The sequence below is a fragment of the Solanum lycopersicum genome, chromosome 10 (genome assembly GCF_036512215.1).
Source record: "Solanum lycopersicum chromosome 10, SLM_r2.1".
Taxonomy (NCBI): domain Eukaryota; kingdom Viridiplantae; phylum Streptophyta; class Magnoliopsida; order Solanales; family Solanaceae; genus Solanum; species Solanum lycopersicum.
This window is the reverse complement of record NC_090809.1, coordinates 49,272,153-49,283,018: the sequence shown is the minus strand read 5'-3', so window position 1 is coordinate 49,283,018 and position 10,866 is coordinate 49,272,153. Positions and strand designations below refer to the sequence as shown.

At 34.1% G+C, this 10,866-nt stretch overlaps 1 long non-coding RNA gene across 1 annotated transcript; it reads right to left on the bottom strand.

The window, feature by feature from the left end:
- Positions 1-902: 902 nt before the first annotated feature.
- Positions 903-9,957, bottom strand: LOC109121358 (uncharacterized). The gene is made up of 3 exons (XR_002028758.3): positions 9,877-9,957; positions 9,735-9,785; positions 903-1,137 (listed from the first exon to the last, which is right to left on the bottom strand). It is a non-coding gene; the product is annotated as an uncharacterized lncRNA (long non-coding RNA).
- Positions 9,958-10,866: the final 909 nt, after the last annotated feature.

Below are 10,866 nucleotides of genomic sequence, written 5' to 3'. Positions count from 1 at the left end.
TTCTACTAAACTGAGCAGTTGGCTGCATTTTTTCAGCACTGCAGAAAGTTTAAAACAAAGACCACAAAAAATTTAGCAGCAGGCTGCAATGTTGCACCAGTGCCAAAAATTTAAAATTGAGCCAGCATAAAAAAATTGAGCAGCTGCCTGCAAGTTTTCCACATACTAGAAATTTTAAATATAAAATTTATGCAGCTTAAAATTTAAAAACAGAGCCAGCATACAAAAATTATGGTTGCAAAAATTTTCTACAGTCGCCTCACCTTACCTCGTCTTCTCGCCAGACTATTCATTGAACATTCACTAATTTTGCATACCACTATAGACAACATTGCTCAAACAACTCAACTTCCTATATAAATATAAATAAATTTCGCTCGTCTTCACAAAATACCACTTTCAATAAGAAAACTCTCAATACAAAAATGACTCCCAATTATTGAAAATATGGTAGAACATAAAATGTTGTCTTCGAAGTTGTTGTCAAACCGTATTAGACTACAACTATTATAGAGTGACATGCCAATGCTGACAAAAATATGCAAGCTAGCACAACAGGGCCATTGAATGTGATTTATCTATATATATATATATATATATATATACACACACACACACACACATACGTATAAAGTGTCAATTGTAAGCAATAACAAGTCACCGACTCTAACGAAAAAGAAGAGAACAAGATTCATTTTCGATATTGTATCTTAATCTACTGCACACTTAATACAATAGGAAACAAGTCTGTTATTCCATCATTCTTAAAGTTTACTTGTTTGACTGGGAATACTTTTTTTCACCTCAACAGACCCAATTTTTGTTATTTAATTATACATTCATTACGTTGTTATGTTTCAACAAAATAAATTAAAAAGTCAGATATATTGTTACTAACCTGGTCAATTGAAAAGACTGTGGTCATTCAGTTGAGGAGGACGTTTGAAGTTCTTCTCAAATAGATCACTTGATTGAGGAAATATACTCTTAGATGGTAAAGTTCATTTCTCATCCAAAGATTTAAGCCCTCGTCCTTGTCCCTTTTCAATAGCACTAGGCGTGATAAACGTATATTCAATAGTATTCTTCATATTAGAATCGACCTCATTTTCAATCCTCAATTGTTTCATCCTGAACCTGCAAAAAGAGCCAAAAAGTTAAAAATTAAACCTAAAAATGTTATATAATGTACTAAAAAGGAATTTTTTCCATCATAACATTTATGGATGAATATACTAAGTCATAAGAGATATTAATTAATTTCATTAGTTCTTTTTCTTTTCTTTTGGAAGAACTTCTTAACTCTACAATATCATCATCCATTTGTTCAACAATTTCATAGGAATCATGAGATTGGATCTTCCTCACTACTTGCCAACCTTTCTTGGAAGTGTCATCAACATAAAATACTTCTGATGCTTTGATCTACTAAATCAAATGGATCATTTGTTTTTGAAAATCTTCATGGATTAACAATCACAAAATCACACTCACTCTTTTTAACTTCTTTTATTTCATCATACACATCAGATCAATTACATCAAAATAAAGTTACTCTTTTATCCATGACAAATTGCAACTCAATTGCACCAGCTAAAACTCAATATTAATCAAGGTTTTCACTATCTTCATCTTTCTCACCCAATACAACAATTCCACAATTTTGAGTCCTTAACTTTTTATCATAATCATGATGAATAGAATATCGCAAGGGCATTTTTCAGTGGATATGATTTGCCCAGATTCATAACACATACAAATCTGGTGCTGATACCATAGAAGAATGTGGTGGATAATTTTTTGGACTTAAGATTTATTAGCTTGAATACTTTTGCTGATTAAATTATATCGGTTGATACATGAAAGAGTTTAATTGGTGTTACCTAGTTTGATTTCTAATAACTAGTCGGGCATTGTTAAAGGGAGGAGTATGACTGAAAATGTAATTTTGGCTCAAGAAATAATAGGGGACATCAATAAGAGAAATAATTTGCATATTGTAGTGGTAAAATCAGACATGACAAAGGCATATGATAGAGTCTACTAGAAATACTTTATCCAGGTCTTGAGAAGATTTAGATTCTCTGAAAGAATAAATTGAACTAACAGTAAGGCTAGTAAGCAATAATAAGTACCCAGTTCTAATGAATGGAAAAGCCTTTGGCTTATTTCAATCTTCTAGAGGTTTGAAAGAGGGTGACCTCTTATCACTTACCCTATTTATAATAGCAATTGAATTGTTGACCAGGATCCTAAATTTTTCATTTTAACATAGTGACTTTAAGGGTTTTTGGACGCCTAAATGGAGTCCGCAAATAAAACACTTATTATATGTTGATGACACTATTCTTTTCTTGCTCAGGACAACACAAGTCAATGAGGATGAGGATGATTATGCTAAGAATATATGAGGGGGTGTCTGGAGAAATGATATACATAGACAAAAGCATTTGTTATGGACATTATAAAGTCCTTGTAGTACAGTGTCATCAAACAAAGAGGATAACAGGGGTCAGGCAAGGTAATTCTCCTTTTACTTATCTAGATTTTCCTATTTTCTATGAAGGAAAAATAAAGGTCATTTTGTAGTTCTTATTAAAAAGGTCGCTAACATAATGCTATATGGAAGAATAGATTACTATCTTGTGGGGAAAGGTATATATTTCAATAGCACAAGTTTTGCAATCTATGCCCATGGATTTACTATCAGCCCTGAATCCCCCATTTAGTGTAATAAACTAATTACATAAGCTATTTGCTAAATTTTTCTGGGGAGATGCAACTTGATCTATGAACAAGCACAAGGTTTCATGGGGAAGCATTTGTTATCCCAAGGAAGAAAGGGGTCTAGGTTTCAGGTCTTTGCATAATGTATCGAAGGCTTTGTTTGCAAATCATTGCTGGAATTTTAGGACATTAATTTGTTGTTTGTGGTGTGGATATATGGGGTACAAGTATTGCAAGAAATTGCATCCAACTATAACTATTGGTGGGGGTGCATTACATGTTTGGAGAAAGATTATAATTATAAGGGAGGAAGTAAAGCACAATATATGGTGGCAGATAAACGTAGAAAATTCCTGGTTTTTATTTGATAATTGGAAAAAATTGGGAGCCCTCTTATATATTGAGAGTGATATTGCCATTGAGTAAGATGTAGAAGTGAGGGAGTTAACTACAATTGGTGGATGGAATGAACAAAAACTGGCCAGAAAACTCTCAGCAGAAATGGTAGAGTATATTATAGAGAGTAAGAAACCACCTTTTAATGAACATCAGACTGATTTTCCTGATTGGATGAGCAGTAAGTAGGGGAATTTCACTATTTGTTTTTATAAAGGCAACTTTTTATTCACAAAAAAAAAGGTTAGTTACAATCCTCCCATGTTATTGCAAAAACAAACAAACCAGGGCTAAGGTTTTACAATTTGTCCTATGAAGTCAACTAATAAATCTATATCCCCCACCATGTCTTCTTTACACCAAAAATAATGAAGGCTAATGTAAGTAATTCTAATTATCTTGATGTTGTCGATTTTTCCTTCAAAACACCTTGCATTTATTTCCTTCCATAAGGTCCACCAAATGCCAGTTGGAATTAGTTTCCACCAGTCTCCTCTAGAATTTATTTTTCCAATTGTCTCCCAGCTCCTCAGTAGATTAAAAGTGTATGTATTCATTGTTCAGCTTACTCCAAGTTTACATAAAAACATGTTCCACAGATTTACAGTTGTTTTGCAATGTAGGAAGAGCTGATTGTCTACCTCTACCTCCTTGTAACAAAGAAAACACCTTCAGCAAATTTGCACACCCTCTTCTCTGTAGTGCTTCGTGAGTTAGGCAAGCTCTCCTGATCACCAACCCCATAAAATAGGACACCTTGAAGGGGATTTTAATTTCTAGATTAGTTTCCAAGGACAAATCCTTGTTGAGGAGAAGATGATGTTGTTCTTCTAGTAGCATAAAATTTGACAGAGAATACTCTTTTACAGTGCAATATCATAGAAGTTATCCTAGAATTATCGAGACACCTGGAAAAAGGTCAAAGACGTAGAAGACTAGCTGTTTTGTCTACCTTCCAGTCATTTAAATCTCATCAAAGATGAAATTCCACCCTTGTGGTCTCCATATCTAGTAACAATCTCATTTATCTTGAGACTCAGGTCGTAGAGGTGTGGGAAGGCGGCCTTTATGCTTTCACTACCTATCTACTGCTCTTTAACCAAAGATCTTTGTACCGTTCCTCACCTTATAGTAAATGTTAATATTGAATTGGGACCAGAATCTTTGAATTATTTTCGATACACTGCATCCAAAAGTATTTTCCACTTCTTTCGTTGTCTATTGGTTTAGGAGTCCATATTTCTCTGTGATGAATCTCTTCCATAAGGTCATGTCTTCTGTTTAAAATTTCCACGACTACTTTTTCAGTAAACAACTAATGTGGAGGTTGAGTTTCTTGATGCCTAAAATTCCTTGTCTAATGTTAAGGTAAGGACATCCCACTTCATCAGATTGTAGACTTTATTTCTTTTTTTTTTCCATGAAACATAAAGATCCTTCTCATTTGATATTTTTTTCAGTGCTCTTTGGGATGGAAAACAAACTCATCATATAGGTGGGCAATTAATCCATGAGGGATTTTATGTATGTCAATCTGCCTCCCAAGAATAAATAGTCTTTTCAATATTGATAGCCGCTTGTTACATCTCTCTGATATTGTTCTCTATACATTGAGTTCCTTATTTTTAGCTCCCAATGGCATGCCTAGATAATTGATGGGTAGGTAAGAAAAATTGAAACCGGCATTAATGGCCAAAAACTCCATATTTAGGAATTCGTTGACTTTCTAGAGGTAGCTCCCATGCCAATTTACATTGAGTCCAGAGATGCCTTCAAAAATTGTAAGAATATCCTTGTTGTGTCTAATTTTTGACACGTCTTCTTCACATAGTAGAAGTGAGTCCATCGGCATATAGTAGGTCAAAATTTCTCATGCCATTTCCTCTAATTATATGAGCTCAAAAACCTGTCAACCAACCATTTTTAGCCATAAATAGTAAGAAAAGGAATGGTGAGAGGGGGTCACCCTGCCTAAGACCCCTCTTGATTGAGAGAAACCTACAACGTCACCACTTAACATTAGGGAGAAACTCACATATGATATGCACAATTTATTTCAATTTAGCCATTTTCAACCAAATCCCGTATCTTAAAGGATCTTAAGATGGTAGATCCAGTTGACATGATCAAAAACCTTGTCCCTTCACTCTTGAATTTACCAGTTCATTTGCCACAAATGATGCATCCATTATTTTTCTCCATTTCAAAATGTTCATTGCTTCTCGTCCACCAGTTGTCCCATGATACTTAATTCTATGATTAAAATTTTTGAGATGAGCTTGTAAGTCCCTTATATTAATATTATGTCTGAGGCCTTTTAATTCTTTGGCATTTGCCTTTTTTGTAATTAAGGATATGAAGGTGTTAGTCATAAGCTTCTCAAACAATTTCTTCTAGTTGAATTTGTAGATGGTCTACATCAAATCTACCTTTATAGTATCCCAGCAAAATTAAAAAAATCTCATGGCGAAACCATCTGAACTACGCACTTTTCCCCCATTACAACTCTTCATGATGTGTAGTACTTCTAATTCTCATAAGGGTCCTGGTTGCTATTTATTCTCATAATTTGTGATTCTGGGAAACCCTTCTAAATTAAAAGTAGGCCTCCAAGGTTCAGCTTCTAAGTACAAATTTTTGGAGAAAACTATAATATCTTCTTTATCACTGTAGATTACAGAGTTTCTTCACCATTCACTATCAGTCTATCAATGGTGTTGAATCTCTTGTATTGTTGGCATTCTTCGGAAGAAATTTGTGTTGTTCTGACCTTTTTAATCATAGAACTCTTGATTTCTATTCCACATGGATTCATCTTATCCAGCCAAATATTGTAACTCAACTATCATTATTGCTATAATCATTATTTCTTCTTCGGTCAGGTTTTTACTTTCCTGAATTAAGTCAATGGCAACGAATTCTTCAAGTAAATTATTCTTCTTACTGGTTGATTCTCCAAAAGCAGTTTTACTCCACTCTTTGAGCATTACAATTTTTAACTTGGTATTGAACCTGAAGTCGGGACATCCATCCACTAAAATTCATTCCACTAGTTATTTAATTACAAACTTGCCGAAACCCTCCATATTTATTCCACGAGTTTTACCCCACTCTTTGTCTGATGTTTTTGAAAGGGTCTTCTTATTCTGAGAGGGAGAGGAAATATATTCACTAGAATGGTTGATGCCTCTAAAGAAAGTAAAATTATCTCCAATAAGATGGGGGTCATGAAGTTTCATCTCCTCGATCCATCTAAAGAACGCATACATCACATTAGTGATTCTAAAGCACCATTTTCTTTCTAACATAAATCTGTTTTTATTGAAATCTCCACAAGTTACCCAAGAACCTTAAAAAAGTTTGCTACAAGATGTGATTTCCTCCCATTATAATAATTTTTCACTTCTAACAGGTGGATCATAGACACCGGTTAGGTATCACATAAAAGAGTTGTTAGAATGGACAAATTCAAAGGTGATAGAGTGTTGCCTTATTTCAACCATTATCCTTGATCAAACATTGTTCTACCACATTATTACGACCCCCCTTGCTTCCCAAAACTTTGATGAAATGATATTTCATCCATCTAGAAGGCCTTAATTGTTTGGCTACTTCATCCCTCTCAATTTAACATTGTTTCTTTGAAAAAATAGACATCAGAAGCCTCCCATTCCAATAAACTCTTAACAAGATTCCTATTTTCTATATTGTTGAGTGCCATCACATACCATGAAATTAGGTTTACATGCATTTATAAGTGAGATTGAGAGTTTCCCTCCTATTTCTGACCCCGTCTACCTGGTTGAGACTAGATTGCAAATTCTTCAATTCATTGTTAGTGAGTCTCTTACTTTTTGGGGTGGTGATTATCTTCTCCTACTCTTTCTTTTTTTAGCATCTCTTTTCTTTTATCTAGCTATATGAAAATGGCTAGTGTTTCCTTTTCTAAACCTTCAAATGATACTCCGTAAGTATGGCTTTGTTTGAGAGAGTGAGAATTCACCCAGTCTAAAGCCTCTATCTCTGTGTACTCTAGGGATGCAGGAGACTGGGTGGTAGCCGATTGACATTGTGGACAGGCTACAGTTGCAAGTTGCACTTATCTGAGTTGGGTACATGCATGGTTGTACGCTCTACTATTTCTTTGGGATGATCATTAATCTCAGTCTATTTACCTATATGAGGGGTAATCTCAAGTTTCATAGTCAAGGTTCCTTTTGATGTCACTTCAATCGATTTCTCTATATCTCGTGGATCTACAAAGCAAGCTTCCAAAGTCATATATGATTCTAGGAATTTTGAGGCCACAACTCGATTGTTGTGTAGTTAATTAAGAGTGTTATTGATTTATAGTTGGGCTATAGATTTAAGAAATAAATTTTGGGTCTGATTTAATTGGGCCTCCAGAATTAAATTTAACCTAGCCCGAAGGATTTAAATTTTCTGGAAGTTTTCCAATGTAACTCAGCATTAGGATGTGTTATCATTGTCAAATGTGACTCAAATTGGCATTTATTGTTACTATCCCATGCTCGGCATTGGCATGTGCTATCATTGTTGAGTGTGTAGGTGATAGACTGCCAGTATTTGTATCTACTATGTAAAAATTCAATGACTATTAGGTAATGCGGTTCAAAATTCTTCTATATTTGATAGTTGTCATAGCTGAAGTGCATTCCATATTTACAGAGAGAAGGTAATTCCACCAATTTATATAGAGATCTCCTTCAACACCTTACTCCCAATTCGTTGGATTTTGATTCTCGTCCATCTGAGTTGGCTCTAGATGGACATGTATTTATTTATTTTAATCCATCCGCCACAATGGTCTCGGATGACCTTGAAGGTTTTATGGGCCCATAGGTGAAGAAGGATCCCCACGATCCTAATCTATGTGGAACTTGATTATTCTGTTGAGTCGGAAGTACCCGACGATGGGTTCCACCATTGAAGCTTGAGTTGTATTTTGTTCAATAACCAATTTCTAGAAAGTAATTTCTCAATCATAATACTAGAGGAAAACACGAGAAGAAAGAGGCCCCTTCCCGTTTTGTATATGTTGAGGCCATTCATCTGTTTCCATAGGTTTGTTGCCCATATCTGTATTAATGACAATATAGGTGAGAGATTTGACACATCTTTGATAGTACCAAAAAAACTCTTCTTTAATACTTCATTTTTGGAGGACGAGAGATTATTAATGTAGATGACATTCCCCCTCTTTAGTGCTTGAATGTTCGTTGAATTATTTTCTGCCTTCTTGCACTATTTACTATTTTTAAGTACTTCAGCAAAAGAAAAGTTTGTTGTCGGTTAATCTGTGGTTGTCTGTGCAGGTCTCCCTCTTTTGTTTTGGCATAAAATTCCTCATTTTCTCAGCAATTAAGGTAAAACCAGAGTTGAAAATCAGTTCAGGCATGATGAGGGCTGACCTTCTCCTGTCCCTTACTTTAATAAGACTGATGTATCTGTCAAAATTATTGAAGTTCCTAGCAAAGAAGATTTCTGACAGTGTCAACCTTTTGACTACATTCCCATTCATCTAAGAATCTTCATAGATATTATAGATAATCCAATGCATTATCTTCCTAGCGAAAGATGTTCTAGTGACGCCATCTCTACATCTTTCAGTCCAATCATTAAATTTTTCTAACAGAGTGCGGTCAATAGACTTGAATCCAACTGCAAAATAGATAGAGTACTCCCTCTCAGTGGGGGAGGAGAAGTGGGGAAGAGAAGAGGAGAGAGGGAGTCTTGTGATCATAAGTATCATCGGGAGAGGGTTAGAGGGTTAGTTGGAATGAATGTAGCATCTTTTTGGGATTCCTGTCTTAGATGTAGAAGAGTTCTTAATCCCAAAATAATTCAAGTTAAACATCTTTTAATGTTTAACCAACATCCAAACTATGAGGACGAAATAGGAGATAAGAAATGAATATGTTTATATTTGGAACCCAGGGCTAAGTGTATAGGTCTTTTGTCAAAGGAACTCGCAAAGAAATCTGATCTATGGTAGGGATGCAGAAGTTGGAAATAATACTAACAGAGAGATATAGTCAGTGGGAATCTATAAAGCATTGGATTATTGTTGGGAGAACAGGGTGATGGAAGTAACAATCAAAATGACTCACTAAGTCTGATGAAAATGATAAGAAGGAATGGAAGGTACCTTACGAGCTGGCGGAAAGAACAGATAAGATAAGGATGAGATCACAAAAATTTAATGCAAACATCACTCATATATTTAGAGAAGGTAATAATGTTGCAGACTTATTGGCTCATTGAGTAGTGGAAACAAAACAAAGAAAGGAGTACAACAGTTTTGCTGATTTACCAAGCAATATCAGGACAAATATAAATATAGACAAATAATAAATATCAATATTGATAATCATATCAAGAATAATCGATTTTCAGCAATGAACATACAAAAATCACATCTTCAAAGGAAAGAAAAGCAGACTACTACAGATATTGACAGATCTACATAGAATAATATAATATATAATCATAGTGTAAAGGGGGAAATGTCAAGAAATAAATCTATATTTTACCCTAACTACGACAAAGTTACATCAAATAAACACAGAGACAAGTGGATTGGACATTACCGATAGAGCTTTAGAATCTTTCAAGGGAAAGATACATCCCCAGATCTACATCTTCGAAAAAGAACAAAAGAAAGGGATATCATTCAAAGATCATGCGGGTAGAAGCGAAGAAGAAAATGAGGTAGAAAGGAAGCGAACTTACCAGGTAACAAAGAATACCACTCGAGCTCAAAAATTATTCAAAGGAGGAGGCAGAACAACTAGAATTTTCTTCCACAATGTATAGGAGAAAGTGGACGAAAGAATATTGTGTACTCACCAAGGATGAGTAGAGATCGGACAAAATTAGGTATTCTGTATTTTCATTATTATTGGGCCATGGGCCATTTTATATGTATGGACAACAATTTATTCAATAAACGGCTCCAAGCAAAAAAATTATTTAAAAAACTTGCATTATAGCGCTAGAAGTACTCATATATAAGCAACACCACATCAAACCTTTGGAGTTTGGCCACACTCAAAGACTTTATCTTCAAAAAAAAAATCTACTTATACATCAAGAGTCACGAATAAGAAGTTGATGCCACAACAAAAAAAACTCTTTTTTTTAAAAAAAAATTCTATACAGTTCTTCAATTGATAGTACCTAATTTCTTAGAGTAGTTAATACCTAAATAACATTTTTATTACTTTTATAGATTATATAGGAGTCGATAGCCAAAATGCAAAAAAACAAAAATTTCTCAAAAATTTCAAAAGGACTCATCAATTTTTTTTAAAAAAAATCAATACGGAAAAATCGCTTTGATGAAATAATATTCCTCTGGCACAATACTGAATTTGTTACTCCATTAAAATTAAAAATCATTGGGTAGCAACAATTGTATCCAAAACATGTTTTTTTTCCCTTATATCATTGTAGGGGAAACATTTTTCTCGAAAAAAAAAGTTACAGTTATAATATAAAAATATTTTTCTTAAAAGTACTCCCCAAGTAGCGACTTCAATAATATAAAAAATAAAACCTATTTTACTATATATTTTTATATAAAAAGAAAATCAATGCCTTCGCAGCGGTTTTATTAAAAAATTTAAATAAATCGCTGACAAGGAAGAAAACAATTCTCTCTTTTCCCAAAGAAATATAATTTTTCACTTATGTATATTAGAATTGGTTAATTGATCAGTT